The sequence below is a fragment of the Nerophis ophidion genome, linkage group LG07, assembly GCF_033978795.1.
Source record: "Nerophis ophidion isolate RoL-2023_Sa linkage group LG07, RoL_Noph_v1.0, whole genome shotgun sequence".
In the NCBI taxonomy this organism is placed as follows: domain Eukaryota; kingdom Metazoa; phylum Chordata; class Actinopteri; order Syngnathiformes; family Syngnathidae; genus Nerophis; species Nerophis ophidion.
This window is the reverse complement of record NC_084617.1, coordinates 23,958,517-23,975,834: the sequence shown is the minus strand read 5'-3', so window position 1 is coordinate 23,975,834 and position 17,318 is coordinate 23,958,517. Positions and strand designations below refer to the sequence as shown.

Sequence of the window (17,318 nt, the reverse complement as noted above, 5' to 3'; positions counted from 1 at the left end):
ACAGGCCAGCGGGCGACTCATCTGGTCCTTACGGGCCCACCTGGTGCCCGCAGGCACCGCGTTGGTGACCCCTGGATTAGATGGTGTGCCTAATGAAGTGTCCAGGGCGTGCAGTGCTCATGTTGGACCACAGGTGGCAGTGCTGAGTGAGCAGTATGAGTCAGTACAAAGTATGAAATCTGCTGTGTTAAATAGCAGACTCCCACAATGCACCTCTCTTCATGCTAAAGGCGGCTGAGAGCGCTCGGCATGAACTCGGACCACGCTGAGGTATGGGGTCAGGGATGGACACCTGCGGTCTGTCTTTAGGGGCGGAGCCAGCTGACTTCCTGCCGCCATGATGCTTTTTTTCCTCCTAAGAGGCCCCTCTTAGTGCTCCCTCGCCAGTTGCCATGGCAACCCTGCCCCCAGCACCACCCATGTGAGGCAAACAAACACGCCTTCGGCTCCTTTTCCAGCTTCCTGTTGACTGGCACGCCGTCAGCTGACCTCCCAGAATAGTCCAAGATGGCCGCTTCGCCTCAAGGCATCGTCCGCCGTCATTTTATGTGCTTTTTTTTTTTTTTTGCAGACTTAAGTGCACTTCCTGGAGCGCCGCGACCCTAAGTTGACTCGCTGACTCTTGTATACGGGTAAAATATGAAACTTCACGATACAAATGTCAAGTTTGTCCACAAAACTTATGAAGGAGCCAATGTTCATCAGTACACTTCAATAAGTACACTGTGTGCTTATTTATTAGTGTTCCGATATGACTTTGTCACTTACGGTACGATACTGATGCCATACGATGTCATCAGGAATCATACATATACCGTATTTCCTTGAATTGCCGCCGGGGCGCTAAATAATTTAAAACCTCTTCTTACTCCTGCGCTTACCAAAGGCATGCGGTAAAAGTGAGCATGCGCTTATTATTTTAAAACCTCTTCTTACTTCTCAAAGGCATGCAGTAAAAATTTGAGTGTGATGTAAGCTTGGACCTTAAATCCTACTGAATATCTCCTAATCTTCTTCCCTTTATGCGGTTTCAAATTACCGGTATTGAAATCAGCCTCCTCCATTTTGAAAATGATGACAGGGGAAGTGTCACTCGTGACGTCACGAGTTTGACCAGGTGGTAATACTAAGAATGCGCTAATTATTTTGCAGGCGCATACTATATAGCCTGTGGCAATTCAAGGAAATACGGTATGTATTATTTAGTAGTGTGGAATGTTAAGGAAGGCTTGATCAAGTGAGCTGGGCCAAACAGAACACTAACCTATTTATTATTAACCATCTGGATTGGACTTGTGCTGTATTTAAGTTGAAGTGGAGTGGTAATTGTCAAGCTCATGATGCAGTAAGTTGAATGGTGTGGACACGTTTCATACTGGATACTTTCTACTACGCCTCTTGTAGACTTTGTATGTGTAAGTAATATAAAACTCAAATTATTTGATGCTTTTTTGAGTTGACACATGTTTTATTGTTCAATGATTGATTGATTGATTGATACTTTTATTAGTAGATTGCACAGTTCAGTACATATTCCGTACAATTGACCACTAAATAAGTTTTTCAACTTGTTTAAGTCGGGGTCCACGTTAATCAATTCATGGTAAATTCATGATTATTACCTATGTCTAGCTTGTGTGCTTAACTGTTGTGTAGCCGCTATTGGCCTATAGTCTAGCACAGGGGTCACCAACGCGGGGCCCGCGGGCACCAGGTAGTCCATAAGGACCAGATGAGTCGCCCGCTGGCCTGTTCTAAAAATAGCTCAAATAGCAGCACTTACCAGTGAGCTGCCTCTATTTTTTAAATTGTATTTATTTACTTGCAAGCTGGCCTCGCTTTGCTCAACATTTTTAATTCTAAGAGAGACAAAACTCAAATAGAATTTGAAAATCCAAGAAAATAGTTTTAAAGACTTGGTCTTCACTTGTTTGAATAAATTATTTTATTTTCTTACTTTGCTTCTTATAACTTTCAGAATGACAATTTTACAGAAAAAATACAACCTTCAAAAACGATTTTAGGATTTTAAAAACACATATACCTTTTTACCTTTTAAATTCCTTTCTCCTCTTTCCTGAGAATTTAAATCGATGTTCAAGTAAAAAAATGTTTTATTGTAAAGAATAATAAATATATTTAAAAATAATTCTTAATTTTAGCTTCTGTTTTTTCGATGAAGAATATTTGTTAAATATTTCTTCAAACTTATAATTAAAATTCAAAATAAATATTCTGGCGAATCTAGAAAATCTAGAAAAAAATTAAAATCTCATTTCAAAGTCTTGATTTTCTTTTCACATTTTTGTTCTGGAAAACCTAGAAGAAAGAATGATTGTTCCAATTTGTTATATATTCTAACAAAATGCAGATTGGATTTTAACCTATTCAAAACATGTCATCAAAACCCTAAAATTAATATTAATCAGGAAAAATTACTAATGATCCACAAATAAATGTTTTAATTTTTTCAAAAAGATTCGAATTAGCTAGTTTTTTTTCTTCTTTTTTTCGGTTGAATTTTGAATTTCAAAGAGTTGAAATTGAAGATAAACTATGTTTCAAAGTGGAATTTTCATTTTTCTCCTCTTTTAAGCCGTTCAATTATGTTTTTTTTTTCATCATTTATTCTCTACAAAAAAACGTTCGTAAAAGGAAAAAAAATGTACGACGGAATGACAGACAGAAATACAAATTTTTTTATATACATATATAGAGAGAGATTTATTTATTAAAGGTAACTTGAGCAAATTGGCTATTTCTGGCAATTTATTTAAGTGTGTATCAAACTGGTTGCCCTTCACATTAATCAGTACCCAAGAAGTAGCTCTTGGTTTCAAAAAGGTTGGTGACCCCTGGTTTAGCATGTCTACTTTTTGATAAATGACTTGACTGAAATAAAATAAATTGTGTGCTTTATTGGAGGACATTTAGATGTTAACTGGCTGTTTAGCTTTGCACAAGTAAGCGCCGCAGGGCTGCTCGTATCGCACATAATATCACACAAACACTCCGCAGGACTGCTTGTATCGCACATGATATCAGACACAAGTAAACACGCTGCAGGACTACTTGTATCACACACAAGTAAAAACGCTGCGGGACTGCTTGTATCGCACATGATATCACACACAAGTAAGCACGCTGCAGGACTGCTTGTATCGCACATGATATCATACACAAGTAAAAACGCTGCAGGACTGCTTGTATCTCACATATCGCACACAAGTAGACACGCTGCAGGACTGCTTGTATCACACACAAGTAAAAACGCTGCGGTACAGGTAAACACGCTGCAGGACTGCTTGTATCACTCATGATATCGCACACAAGTAGACACGCTGCAGGACTGCTTATATCGCACATGATATCGCACTCAACTCAACATGCTGCCGGACTGCTTGTATAGGACACGGTATCACGCACAACTAAACACACTGCAGAACTGTGTGTATTGCTTACGATATTGTACAGACATGAACATGCTTCAGGACTGCTTGTATCGCACACGATATCGCACACAAGTAGACACTAAGGGGTCCTTATTGTGTCGCACATGATATCACACTCAAGTAAGCGTGCTGCAGGACTGCTTGTATCGCACATGATATCAGACACAAGTAAACACGCTGCAGGACTGTTTGTATCACACGCAAGTAAAAACGCTGCGGGACTGCTTGTATCGCACATGATATCACACAAAAGTAAACACGCTGCAAGATTGCTTATATCTCATATGATGTCGCACACAAGTAGACACGCTGCAGGACTGATTGTATCGCACACAACTAAACACGCTGCAGGACTGCTTGTATCGCTTACAATATTATACAGACATAAACATGCTGCAGGACTGCTTGTATCGCACATGATATCGCACACAAGTAAACACGAAGGGGTCTTGATTGTGTCGCACATGATATCACACAAAAGTAAGCGTGCTGCAGGACTGCTTGTATTGCACATGATATCACACAAGTAAGCGTGCTGCAGGACTGCTTGTACCCCACATGATATCACACACAAGTAAACACGCCCAACACTCCTTGTATCGCACACAATGTCGCACACAGCTAAACACACTGCAGGACTGCTTGTATCGCACATGATATCACACAAAGTAAACACGCTGCAAGATTACTTGTATCTCACATGATATCGCACACAAGTAGACACGCTGCAGGACTGATTGTATCGCACACAACTAAACATGCTGCAGGACTGCTTGTATTTCACATGATATATACGTGCTGCTTGTATCGCACGTAATATCACACATTTCATGTAAGATAATCATCACTTACATTTTCATGATATCAAACTAATATCCGATGCCAGTATTTGATGGAAACACTATGACAGGTGTTTCCTGAGTGTGTTGACAGTGTGGTACTGTACTAAATATTTGACTGTACCTCTTCTATTATTATACCAAGATTACATCATCATTTTTCATGTTCGCTGTTGACGTAGCCAAGATGGCAGCTATTGAAGGTGGTAAGTGTCCTTCACTGCACACTCAGTTTTTTGATTACGACATTCAAGTACTCACACTTTACTGCATTTTCACCTGCTTTTCAGTGTGAGTACACTTGGTATGTACTTATTGACTGAGTGTACACAGGTACAACTACGGAAACACACGTAGTTTTCCTACAATAATGCAATACAATACAATAATAAAGTACAATAATACAATACTATACATTAATACAATACAGTACAATGATATAATACAGTACAATAATACAATGATACATTACAATAGTGTAATACAATGGAGTACAATAACTCAATACAGTAATACAGTACAACAATACAATGGAGTACAATAACACAATACAATAATACAGTACAACAATATAATACAGTACACCAATGCAGTACAATAATACAATACGATACATTACAACAATACAGTACAATAATACAATATGGTACAATATTATAATACAATACAATAATACAAGAGAGTACAATAACACAGTAGACTGATACAATACTATACAATACAACAATATAATACAGTACAATATTATAATACAATACGAGTACAATACACTAATTCAGTACTATGCAATAATACAATACAAAAATATAATGCAATATTACAAAACAATAATGCAACACAGTACAATAAAACAGTACAGCAATCATTCAATAATACAATACAATAATGAAATTCAATAATACAGTACAAAAATACAATGCAATATAATACAGTACAATAATACAGTACTGCATTACAATACAACAATACAGTACAATAATACAACATAGTACAATTATATACTACAATACAATAGAATACAATAATACAGTACACTAATACAATACTATACAATACAACAATATAATACAATACAATATTATAATACAATACAATAGAGTACAATAACAATACACTAATACACTACTATACAACAATATAATACAATATTACAATACAATAATGCAATACAGTACAATAAAACAATACAATACAACAGTACAGTAATACAATTCAACAATAAAATACAATAATTCAATACAATAATCCAGTACAAAAAATACAATACAATATTAATAATTTCATCGGTCATTAAAGTTCCTTTTAAAGACTGTTTGCTGTCTTCTTGATTTTTCACCTTTCTTCCAAGACGTTGGCGGCAAAGAAAGCTGCCAGCATAAGAAGTCACATGACTGGGGTTAGCTGAAGGTTTAAAGTGCTCAAGTGATGCAAGGCCGGGGCTTTAGTCGCTCCTGGTGGCTCTCCTGGAGACGCTCTCCATGGCAACGTGTGGCGCTCTCCCAGCGTCTGGTGACCCTCAGCGCTCAGATAACAGGCCACCCGTCATGTTCACATCCACATCCACGTGCCAGACACCGGCCTCTCAGAAACCACATGTTAATGCTAATGCTAACGTCAAGTCAGCAAAAGTATTGTGAGCAAGTGAAGTGTGGAGGACAAAGTGATGATCTTGCAGATTCCACTTTTGTAAAAACTATTTCTGAATGCCATCCATCCATTTTCTACCGCTTATTCCCTTTCGGGGTATTTCTGAACGCATCCTTGTGGAAACTCTTCCACACCAAACTCCACCAAGCACTTCTTTTATTCAACTCCTTTGTTGGAGACACACACTTTTACTAAATGTATTTTACCACCTACTGACCATGCCAACTTCAGAAAAACTTCACTTTTATTCATCCATTCATTCATTCATGCATTCATCCATTCATTCGTCCATCAATCCATTCATTTCTGTATCCATCCATTCATGCATGCCTTCATCATCTATACATGCATTCATCCATTAACTCGTGCATTCATGCATGCATTCATCCATTAATATGTGCATCAATTCCATCCATCCATCCATGTTCTACCGCATTCATCCATTGTGTGCATTATTTTATTAAACTATGCATTAATTGGCCAATTACTATATTCATCCTTCAATGCATGCATGCATTTAGCCATTTGTCGAACCATCCATCCATTCATTCATCCATTTGTGCATGCATTCATCCATTTATTAGTTTATTCATTCCTTAATGTCTGCATTAATCAATTCTTTCTTGTATCCATTCATTAATACATCCATCCATCCAAGAATCCATCAAATAATCAGTCCATTAATTCATCCATTCATACATGTATCCTTCCATGCATTCATTTGTGCATTAATGCACTTGTGCATGCATTCATCCATCCATTTGTGCATCGATTCATTAATTCATCCGTCCAAGACTTCATCTATTCATTTCATGCATGCATTCATTCATTCATCCAGGAACGCATCATCTATTCATTCATTTATTCATTCATGCAGTACATCCCGTACAGTAGTTAGTGTTGTGCCGGCCAACATTTACAACATGGCAGGATACGATGTGGGCGGAGTCTACGTGTGTGTTGGTGGGATTTTTATGTGTGATGTCATAAAGAGGAGGAGTCAATCACAGTCTAGTAATGAAGTTCAAGTCACTTTTTAAGTCTTTGTGTTTTAAGTGTTAACGTGTATTTAATGTGTGTTTAAGTGTATTTGATTTGTGCATGTGTGTTTAAGTGTGTTTTATCTGTGTTGTGTGTATTTTCATGTGTGTGTTAAGTGTTTTTGTGTGTTTAAATGTGTTGAGTATGTGTTGATGTGTGTTTAAGTTCATTTTAACTGTTTTGTGTTTGTTCATGTCTGTTATTTTTGTGTTTAAGTGTGTGTATCCTGTGTTTTGTGTATATTCATGTGTGTGTTTAAGTGTTTAGTGTGTGTTGATGTGTGTGCTGTTATGTGTTTCATCTGTGTTTTGTGCGTTAAGTGTGTTTCAATCAATCAATCAATGTTTACTTATATAGCCCTAAATCACTAGTGTCTCAAAGGGCTGCACAAACCACCACGACATCCTCGGTAGGCCCACATAAGGGCAAGGAAAACTCACACCCAGTGGGATGTCGGTGACAATGATGACTATGAGAACCTTGGAGAGGAGGAAAGCAATGGATGTCGAGCGGGTCTAACATGATACTGTGAAAGTTCAATCCACAATGGATCCAACACAGTCGCGAGAGTCCAGTCCAAAGCGGATCCAACACAGCAGCGAGAGTCCCGTTCACAGCGGAGTCAGCAGGAAACCATCCCAAGCGGAGGCGGATCAGCAGCGCAGAAATGTCCCCAGCCAATACACAGGCAAGCAGTACATGGCCACCGGATCGGACCGGACCCCCTCCACAGGGGAGAGTGGGACATAGAAGAAAAAGAAAAGAAACAGCAGATCAACTGGTCTAAAAAGGGAGTCTATTTAAAGGCTAGAGTATACAAATGAGTTTTAAGGTGAGACTTAAATGCTTCTACTGAGGTGGCATCTCGAACTGTTACCGGGAGGGCATTCCAGAGTACTGGAGCCCGAATGGAAAACGCTCTATAGCCCGCAGACTTTTTTTGGGCTTTGGGAATCACTAACAAGCCGGAGTCCTTTGAACGCAGATTTCTTGCCGGGACATATGGTACAATACAATCGGCAAGATAGGATGGAGCTAGACCGTGTAGTATTTTATACGTAAGTAGTAAAACCTTAAAGTCACATCTTAAGTGCACAGGAAGCCAGTGCAGGTGAGCCAGTACAGGCGTAATGTGATCAAACTTTCTTGTTCTTGTCAAAAGTCTAGCAGCCGCATTTTGTACCAACTGTAATCTTTTAATGCTAGACATGGGGAGACCCGAAAATAATACGTTACAGTAGTCGAGGCGAGACGTAACAAACGCATGGATAATGATCTCAGCGTCTTTAGTGGACAGAATGGAGCGAATTTTAGCGATATTACGGAGATGAAAGAAGGCCGTTTTAGTAACGCTTTTAATGTGTGCCTCAAAGGAGAGAGTTGGGTCGAAGATAATACCCAGATTCTTTACCGTGTCGCCTTGTTTAATTGTTTGGTTGTCAAATGTTAGAGTTGTATTATTAAATAGAGTTCGGTGTCTAGCAGGACCGATAATCAGCATTTCCGTTTTTTTGGCGTTGAGTTGCAAAAAGTTAGCGGACATCCATTGTTTAATTTCATTAAGACACGCCTCCAGCTGACTACAATCCGGCGTGTTGGTCAGCTTTAGGGGCATGTAGAGTTGGGTGTCATCAGCATAACAGTGAAAGCTAACACCGTATTTGCGTATGATGTCACCTAGCGGCAGCATGTAGATGCTGAAGAGTGCAGGGCCAAGGACCGAACCCTGGGGAACTCCACACGTTACCTTAACGTAGTCCGAGGTCACATTGTTATGGGAGACACACTGCATCCTATCAGTAAGATAAGAGTTAAACCAAGACAGGGCTAAGTCTGACATACCAATTCGTGTTTTGATACGTTCTAATAAAATATTATGATCGACGGTATCGAAAGCAGCGCTAAGATCGAGGAGCAGCAACATAGATGACTCATCAGAATCCATCGTTAGCAATAGATCATTAGTCATTTTTGCGAGGGCTGTCTCCGTGGAGTGATTTGCTCTGAAACCGGATTGAAAGGTTTCACATAGATTGTTAGACGCTAAGTGTTCATTTAACTGCTCCGCAACAATTTTTTCAAGGATTTTTGAAATAAAGGGAAGGTGAGACACCGGTCGGTAGTTTACCATGAGGTCAGGATCGAGGTTAGGTCTTTTAAGAAGAGGATGAATAACCGCTTTTTTGAATGCTAGGGGAACAGTGCCCGAGGAGAGTGATAAGTTTGTAATATTTAGCACTGATGGACCTAATAATACAAAGAGCTCCTTGATCAGTTTCCCAGGAAGAGGGTCAAGTAAGCATGTTGTCTGTTTTATTCCATTTACACGTTGTAACAATTCCTCTAATGTTATTTCCTCAAAACGAGAGAAACTATTTTGGAGGGCAGTATCCGCCATATATACCATCGTATCAGTGTTAATAGAACCCCGTTGTAGTTGGGACGCATTGTCTTTAATCTCCTTTCTAATTACTTCAATTTTCTTACTAAAGAATTGCATAAAGTCATCAGCTGAGTGGGTGGAGCTACTGGAAGGGGTCCCTTGTTGGGTTAGCGATGCTACCGTACTAAACACAAATTTAGGATCGTTTTTATTACGGTGGATGAGATTTGAGTAATATTTAGCTTTAGCTGAGGTAAGCATGCGTTTATAAGTTATTAAACCATCACTCCATGCTTGATGGTGCACCTCAAGTTTAGTCGTGCGCCATTTGCGTTACAGCTTTCTGCATAATAATTTCTGAGCTCTAGTTTCTTCTGTAAACCACGGGGTGCGCTTTTTTGGAGCCTTTTTTAACTTTAGCGGTGCTATGTTATCAATGGTTTCGCGCAGGGTGTCGTTAAAGTTGTTAGTGAGGTTATCAATAGAGCCCACATACTTTGGGAATGGTGCCATAACCGAGGGCAGTAGGTCAGCAAGAGTTGTCGTTGTGGCCGTATTAATGTTGCGGCTGCTATAGCAGTTATTATTATTATTAGTTTGACGAACATGCGTCTGAACCTCGAATTTTATAAGGTGATGATCGGACAATACTTTAGTATACGGGAGTATCGTAACTTTGGAGACGGTGAAACCCCTGACAAGCACTAGGTCTATCGTATTACCGTTGCGATGCGTGGGTTCATTTATTATTTGTGTGAGACCACAGCTATCAATTACAGTCTGGAGCGCTACGCATGGTGGGTCCGATGGGGTATTCATATGGATATTAAAGTCCCCCATTATGATTATATTATCAGCGTGTGTCACTAGATCAGCAACGAACTCTGAGAATTCATTGATAAAGTCCGAATAGGGCCCTGGGGGGCGGTAGATAACAGCCAGGTGTAGAGGCAGCGGTGTGACAGACTTCATAGTAAGCACCTCAAACGATTTATATTTATTATTTATGTTAGGACTAAGGTTAAAGTTTTCGTTGTATATTAGTGCGACCCCTCCACCCCTTTTAAGCGGACGGGCAATATGCGCATGTGTAAAGTTAGGAGGACATGCCTCATTTAGCGCAAAAAAGTCGTTTGGTTTAAGCCAGGTTTCACTGAGACCGATGACGTTAAGATTGTTGTCTCTGATAATATCATTAACTAATAACGTTTTGGGAGACAATGATCTTATGTTTAAAAAACCTATATTATATGTTTAATCTGTGTTTTGTGTGTTAAGTGTGTTTCAGTGTGTTTAATCCGTGTTTTGTGTATGTTCTTGTGGATGTTTAAGGTTGTTCAAACGTGTTTGTGTTTTTAATTGTGTTTATGTGTGTTTAAGAGTTTTTATCTTTGTTTTGTGTCGGTTTTTGTGTGTTTAAGTGTGATTGTGTGTTTAACTGACATTTTGTGTTTATGTGTGTGCTTTGTGATTTCTATCTGTGTTTTGTGTATGTTCATGTGTTTGTAATTGCCTGTTTAAGTGTGTTTTAGTATGTGTTAAAGGTTGTGTTACTTTGCATTTAAGTGTGTTTTGTGTATGTACTTGTGTGTGTTGATGTGTGTTGTTTGTGTGTTTATTTTGTGTTTAAGTGTGTTTTATCTGTGTTCTCTGAATGTCATTGTGTTTTATCTGTGTTCTCTGTATGTCCTTGTGTGTTATTGTGTGTTTTATCTGTGTTCTCTGTATGTCCTTGTGTGTTTGTGTGTAATTGTTCGCTTGTGTTTTTATTTTGTGTTTGTGTGTGTTTAAGTGTGTTTTATCTGTGTACTGTGTATGTCCTTGTGTGAATGTGTGTTTAGTGTGTGTTATTGTTTGTTTGTGTGTTTAAGTGTGTTCCATATGTGTTGTGTGTTCGTTCATGTGTGTTTTTGTGTGTTTGATGTGTTTTGTGTATGTTGATGTGCATGTTGGTGTGTTTAAGTGGAATTAGTGTGTGTTTAAGTGAGTGTGTTTCTTTGTTGTTTGTACTTCTGTGTTTAAATGTGTGTTTTTGTGTCTGAGTTTACCTGTGTTTTGGGTTTGTTCACGTGTGTATTAGTGTGTGTTTTATGTATTTTTACTGTGTGTTAAGTGAGTTGGTTTTGTGTTCGTGTATGTTCATGTATGTTTAAGTGTATTGCGTTGTATGTGTGTTTTGTTTGTTTGTTCATGTTGTGTGTTTAAGTGGGTTTTGTGTATGATTGAGTTTTTCATTTGTGTTTTGTGTACAATTTAAGTGTTTTTTTAAGGTGTTTAGTGTGTCTATGTGTGTGTTTTATCTGTGTTTTGTGTACGTTCATATGTCTAAGTGTGTTTAGTGTGTGTTGATGTGTCTAAGTGTGTTTTGTCTGTGTTTTGTGTATGTTCTTATGTGTGTTTATTATGTTTTATGTGTGTTTTGTGTACGTTCTTATGTGTTTTTAGTATTTTTATGTGTGTTTTGTGTATGTGCATGTGTGTGAAGTGTTTTTCTGTTTAAATGTGTTAAGTGTGTGTTCATGTGTTTAAGTGTTTAAATGTGTTTCGTTTGTTCGTGTGTGTTATTGTTTGTTTTAGAGTTTTGTGTGTTTAAGTGTGTTTTATCTGTGGGCTCATGTGGGTTAAGTAGGTGTGTTGAGTGTTTATGTGTAAGTGTCTTTCGTGTGTGTTTATGTGTGTGTTTAAGTGTTTTATCTGTGTTGTGTGTTTGTTCATCCATCCATTTTCTACACCTTCTCCCTTTTTCCTGTGTGTGTTATTGTGTGTTTAAGTGTTTGTGTGTTTCAGCGTATTTAGAGTGTGTTTGTGTGTGTTTTACCTATTTTTGTGTGTGTTCATATGTGTGTTTTTGTGTGTTAATGTGTGTTTAAGTGTGTTTTACCTGTTTTGTGTATGTTCATGTTTGTGTTTAAGTCTGTGAGTTTGTGTCTGTTGATGTGTGTGTTTAGTGTGTGTTAAAGTGTTTTTGTGTTTTAATGTGAGTCTGATTGATTTATAATTTGTTTAAGTGTATTTTATCTGTGTTTTGTGTACATTCATGTGTGTGTGGTTTTCTGTGTGTTATTGTGTGTTGATGTGTTAGTGCGTCTTGCAGCATGTGCACCATCCAGTGTGTCGGCAAGTGTTGTGTTGCAAGTTGGTCATGTGTGTGCTTATGTGTTAATGTGTGTTTGCGTGTTAAGTGTGTGTTTGTGTGTTAGTGTGTGTGTGTGTTTTGTCTGTGTTATTGTGTTAAGTGTAGTTTGCGTGTGTTTATGTTTCGAGATGGTTGGTATGTGTTAATTGTGGGGTTGTGCGTGTCCGTGTGTGTTTAGTGTTTTGGTGTGTGTCTGTGCATCTTACTGCGTGTGCATCGTCCAGTGTGTCAGCAATGTTGAATTGGATGTTGGTTGTGTGTGTGTGTGTGTTTTGTATGTGTTGATTTGTGTTTAAGTGTGTCTAATCTGTGTTTTGTGTATGTTATTGTGTGTTTAAGTGTTTTTGTTCGTTTATTGTGTGTTCATATGTATTTAAGTTGGTTTTCTGTGTTTCGTGTACATTCTTGTGTGTGTTGTTTTATTGTGTTGTTGTATTTAGTGTCTGTTCATGTGTGTTAATATGTGTTAGTGCATCTCGGCGCATGTGCATCATCCAGTGTGTCGGTGAGTGTTGTGTTGCATGTTGGTCGTGTGTGTGTTTTGTCTGTGTTTGTGTATTTAAGTGTGTTTCGTATATGTTTATGCTTGTGTTGATGTGTGTTTAAGTGTGCTTTTATCTGTGTTATGTGTATATGTCCATGTGCATGTTATTGTGTATATAAGGGTTTTTGTGTGTTTAATCTGTGTTTTGTGTACGTTCTTGTGTGTGTGTATGTGTGTTATTACTGTGGGTTTATGATTGATTAAGTGTGTTTATCTGTTTTGTTAATGCTCATTATATGTTTGTGCGTTTAAGTGTGTTTTTGTGTGTTTTTACATTTTTTGTGTACGTTCTTGTGGGTGTTGTTTTGTGTGTTTTTGTGTGCGTTGACATGTATTTTGTGTATGTTCTTGTGTGTGTTGTTCTGTATCTGTGTGTGTGTTTTTGTGTGTCAGTATGTGTCAATCCATCTTGCAGCATGTATGGTGTGTGTGTGTGCTTGTGTCTGTTTATGTGTTAAGAGTGTGTTTCCTGTGTGCTGATGTGTGTTAGTGTGTGTTTTTGTGTTAGGTGTTTTTTTGTGTTTACGTTGAGTGTGTGTGTGTTTTAATGTGTGTCTAAGTGTGTTTTTTTTCTGTTTTGTGTATGTTCCTGTGTGTGTTTAGTGTGTGTCTAATTGTGTTTCATCTCTGTTTTTTGTACGTTTTTGTGTGTATATATGTTTAAGTGTGTTTTCTGTATTTTGTGTACATTCTTGTGTGTGTTGGTTTGTGTTTGTGTGTTTAGTGTGTGTTTATTTGTGTTAATATGTGTCAGAGCATATTGCAGCATGTGCATCATCCAGTGTGTCGGCGAGTGTTGTGTTGCATGTTGGTCGTGTGTGTGTGTTGAGTGTGTGTTTACTGTGTGTTGATGTGTGTTTTTGTGTTAGGTGTGTTTATGTTTGTGTGTGTTGTGACTTTTATTGTGTGTTAATGTGTGTTTAGTGTGTTAGTGTGTGTCGGTGCATCTTGCTACATGTGAATTGTCCAGTGTGTCAGCGACTGTTGTGTGTGTGTTTGCGTGTGTGTGTGTGTGTGTTCCTGTGTGTGTTTAAGTGTGTTTAGTGAGTGTTTAAGTGTTTAGTGTATGTCTTATTGTGTTTTATTTCTGTTTTGTGTACGTTATTGTGTGTTGATATGTTTTTAACTGTGTTTTCTGTGTTTTGAGTACGTTCTTGTGTGTGTTTGTGTGTTTAGTTTGTGTTTAGTGTGTTAATATGTGTCAGCGCATCTCGCAGCATGTCCATCATCCAGTGTGTCGGAGAGCGTTGTGTTGAATGTTTGCCGTGCTTGTGTGTGTTAGTGTGTTTACTGTGTGTTGATGTGTGTTTTTGTGTTTTGTGTGTGTTAATGATTATGTGTGTGTTGTGGCTATTAGTGTGTGTTAATGTGTGTTTAGTGTGTTAGTGTGTGTCGGTGCATCTTGCTACGTGTGAATTGTCCAGTGTGTCCGCAAGTGTTGTGTTGCATGTTGGGTGTGTGTGTGTGTGTGTGTGTTTGTGTTCCTGTGTGTGTTTAAGTGTGTTTAGTGAGTGTTTAAGTGTTTAGTGTATGTCTTATTGTGTTTTATTTCTGTGTTGTGTACGTTATTGTGTGTTGATATGTTTTTAACTGTGTTTTCTGTGTTTTGTGTATGTTCTTGTGTGTGTTTGTGTGTTAAGTGTGTGTTTAGTGTGTTAATATGTGTCAGCCCATCCCCGCAGCATGTCCATCATCCAGTGTGTCAGAGAGCGTTGTGTTGAATGTTTGCCGTGCTTGTGTGTGTTAGTGTGTTTACTGTGTGTTGATGTGTGTTTTTGTGTTAAGTGTGTTTTGTGTGTGTTAATGTTTATGTGTGTTGTAGCTATTAGTGTGTGTGAATGTGTGTTTAGTGTGTTAGTGTGTGTCGGTGCATCTTGCTACGTGTGAATTGTCCAGTGTGTCCCCAAGTGTTGTGTTGCATGTTGGGTGTGTGTGTGTGTGTTCCTGTGTGTGTTTAAGTGTGTTGAGTGAGTGTTTAAGTGTTTAGTGTATGTCTTATTGTGTTTTATTTCTTTTTTGTGTACGTTATTGTGTGTTGATATGTTTTTAAGTGTGTTTTCTGTGTTTTGTGTACGTTCTTGTGTGTGTTTGTGTGTTTAGTGTGTGTTAATGTGTCAGCGCATCTTTCAGCATGTCCATCATCCAGTGTGTCGGCGAGTGTTGTGTTGCATGTTTGTCGTGATTCTGTGCTAGTGTGTTTACTGTCTGTTGATGTGTGTTAGTGTGTGTTTTTGTGTTAGGTTTGTTTTGTGTGTGTTAATGTTTATGTGTGTGTTGTGACTGTTACTGTGTGTTAATGTGTGTTCAGTGTGTTAGTGTGTGTCGGTGCATCTTGCTATGTGTGTATCTTCCAATGTGTCAGCCAGTGTTGTGTTGCATGTTGGGTGTGTGTGTGTGTGTGTGTGTGTGTGTGTGTGTGTGTGTGTGTGTGTGTGTGTGTGTGTGTGTCCGTGAGAAGAACACTCGGGTGCAGGAGGCCTCTGCAGTATTCTTGTGCCTTCCTGTTTAATCACATTTGCGGAGCTTCCCAAAACGCGGAGGAGGCAGATGACCTGGAGTCGGGCGCTCATATGCTCACTGGTCACATCTCTTCCCACGTGGCCACGCCCCCTCAGGACTGTGCCGCTCCTGGCTGTCTGTCACCGCTCAGCTCCAACTCCGGAAAGGATCCAGCTCCGGGTTTTGTGCGAGGTTTGTTCCCTTGCTGGAAAGTAGGTCAGTGTTTGCTTTGTATTATTCAGCAAGTGAGGTGCACAGTGACACACACACACACACACACACACACACACACACACACACACACACACACACACTTACCTCAAAGACCCCTACAGTCCACCGGCAGCACAACACGTAAGGTCCGGGTCACAACGACCCACTTTGACCAGAAGTCCTCGCAGCCATCTAATGCTGACACTATTTTTACCACCCCGCTTTTTTCTGTCAACAGATCAGCACAGCCTGGATCTTACCTGGAATGTCAGCCTCTTACGTAACACACACTTTTTTGGGCCTCCGTCTGAGCACACACACACACACACACACACACACACACACACACACACACACACACACACACACAGACACACACTCCTGTATTTGTGACCTTCTTGAGACCCGAGAAAAAAGCCTACCTCTTTAGAACCACGCTTCCTAGGTATATAAAGATGTGTATTTACAACATTAATAATATATACACATACTATGCAAGTATAAAATAGCTTGTTGTGAAAAATGAGTTGGAATTTCACAAAAAAAAAGGTCAAAATTTCACAAGAAAAACTGAACATTTTGGCAGTATTATAATAAAAGACGTCACTTTACTCAACAAAAGTCAAAATTGACAAGAAAAACAACATCTGTGCAATATTGTGATAAAAGTTGACATTTTATTAAATAATAGTCACAATTTTACAATAGAAGCTTGAAATTTAGGCAATTTTATAAAAAGAGCCGTAATTTTGTTTGACAAAAGTCACAATTTTATAAGAAAACTTTAAAATGTTGGCAATGTTATAACAATAATTGGAATTTTACTTGGCAAAATTATGACAAAAGTCATCATTTTACTCAAAAAATGTCACTATTTTATAAAAAAAAAAAAAAAAAAAATAGGCAATAATGTGATAAAAGTCAGAATTTCAAATAAAAAAGTAATAATTCATGAGAAAATTTGCAATATTACGGAAACAGAAAGAATATGAGAAGTTGTTCCCATTTTTATAAGAAAGAAGTCGACAGATTGTGAGAAAAAGACTGCTTGTAGTTTGTTTGTTTCTCCCGAATTTTTTGTTTGTAATTGGTTTTTAATCTTCATTATTTATTTCAAGTTATTACAGTACCTCTCTATAGAATTTTTTTTAATTTTTTATTTATTTTTTTTTTTTTAACGAAGGGGGCACATTTCAATTTTTGATAGACACTTGTTATTTCATATGTTGACCAGACAGGTAGCACTTCAAATATTTTTAACACACACTTGTTATTTCATATGTTGACCAGAGGAGAGCACTTCTAAAACAGACACACAGTCAATTTGAAAAATCCCTCCTTTTTGGGACCACCCTCATTTTGATAGATATCACCAGATGGGGTGCAAATGAGACATTCTGTATTAGATGCAATGCTTTTCCGTATTGGAACCATGATTTATGTCCTCACTTGTTCACACCTCCTCATATGGAAGGTACTTTTCCTAGATGTCTCAAGAATGGTATAATTACAAGAACACACACGCACACACATTCTTGTATTTGTTACCTTCTTGAGACCTGAG

At 38.4% G+C, this 17,318-nt stretch overlaps 3 long non-coding RNA genes across 4 annotated transcripts in view; 2 read left to right on the top strand and 1 right to left on the bottom strand.

Moving 5' to 3' along the window:
• Positions 1-17,318, top strand: part of LOC133556083 (uncharacterized) — a 522,853-nt gene that overhangs the window by 202,821 nt on the left and 302,714 nt on the right. The window lies entirely within an intron of this gene.
• LOC133556079 (uncharacterized) overlaps positions 1-17,318 on the bottom strand; it is an 82,805-nt gene that overhangs the window by 21,871 nt on the left and 43,616 nt on the right. Inside the window, exon 4 of one of the 2 annotated variants that reach the window (XR_009807442.1) lies at positions 15,595-15,746. This is a non-coding gene — a long non-coding RNA (uncharacterized LOC133556079). Of the gene's footprint in view, positions 1-12,806; positions 15,747-17,318 lie in introns of those variants that run through there. The other variant, XR_009807441.1, reaches the window with a different exon arrangement.
• The window catches only part of LOC133556081 (uncharacterized), a 9,551-nt gene continuing 2,610 nt past the window's right edge, over positions 10,378-17,318 (top strand). The window contains exons 1-2 of the long non-coding RNA XR_009807444.1: positions 10,378-15,733; positions 15,993-17,318. The exon at positions 15,993-17,318 is cut by the window's right edge and continues 2,610 nt beyond it. This is a non-coding gene — a long non-coding RNA (uncharacterized LOC133556081). The remainder of the gene's footprint in view (positions 15,734-15,992) is intronic.